This window comes from Etheostoma spectabile, unplaced genomic scaffold, assembly GCF_008692095.1.
Source record: "Etheostoma spectabile isolate EspeVRDwgs_2016 unplaced genomic scaffold, UIUC_Espe_1.0 scaffold273, whole genome shotgun sequence".
NCBI lineage: Eukaryota > Metazoa > Chordata > Actinopteri > Perciformes > Percidae > Etheostoma > Etheostoma spectabile.
Window position 1 is genome coordinate 1,195,459 of NW_022605577.1, and position 913 is coordinate 1,196,371.

The 913-nt window shown below is 36.9% G+C and overlaps 1 protein-coding gene across 1 annotated transcript in view; it reads right to left on the minus strand.

Moving 5' to 3' along the window:
• The window catches only part of aff2 (AF4/FMR2 family, member 2), a 197,518-nt gene that overhangs the window by 97,273 nt on the left and 99,332 nt on the right, over positions 1 to 913 (minus strand).

Sequence of the window (913 nt, forward strand, 5' to 3'; positions counted from 1 at the left end):
GGGGGGCAACATGCCAATTTCCATATCGAAAAAGCAACAAGAGCCGGCATCACCCGTATGCAAAACGACAAACCCAACTTTTTGGACCATGTCCATTGGTCACTGAACTAAACGCGAGGAATAATAAATACGTGCTTAATATCTCTAATATGCCTCATATATCACTTCCTTAAAATCAGCTCATTCGTGCCTTTTGGACATGTTAGAAATCTGGTTTTAAAATCTTCCGCTTGTAAATGCTTTACACAGTTGGGCTTACTTCTACGTCCTAATTATCCTAATCTATTTATCATCATATTTTATAATGGTTTTTCCAATTACCAAATACAATTTTTTGTCGGTCTTTGTAATTGACTCAATGTCATGTACATGAGGGCCGCCCCCTCAGTGAATACATGCACACCAATATTCTACTATTATTCCAAATTTGATACAGGTGGTAAACAGTATACTCTGGTTGGATATTCCGAACATGGTCTTTTTCCGAATATAGCCTTTTCCAGTTAAGTTGGGGGAAATTCTGGTATTATTTGGGTTCGAGAGGCATTCTTTGAGCATGTGTACAGCATTTAGAATATTTGTTTCAATATGGGTTTATATGCCCAGTTTACGGCCTCTTGCCTGTTTATGGCTTATGATCTAACCCGGTCTCGCGGCAGTTTGGGAAACGGTCACGCTATTTTGATTGACAGTTGTTACTATAATAACAGTTAGCAGTGCAGGTGAACATTTTAGTATTCCATTTTGTTATCTGCAATACTTTAATCAAATTTGATTTAATTGTTTACATATACATCTGCAATACCGTACTTTAACTGTAATATGCATTTACTTTCCACTGCACCTTAATTTGGATAGCTTCTGCCCAAACTTTATTTGTACCACCTTTAAATCCATTGTTATACTGCTCATT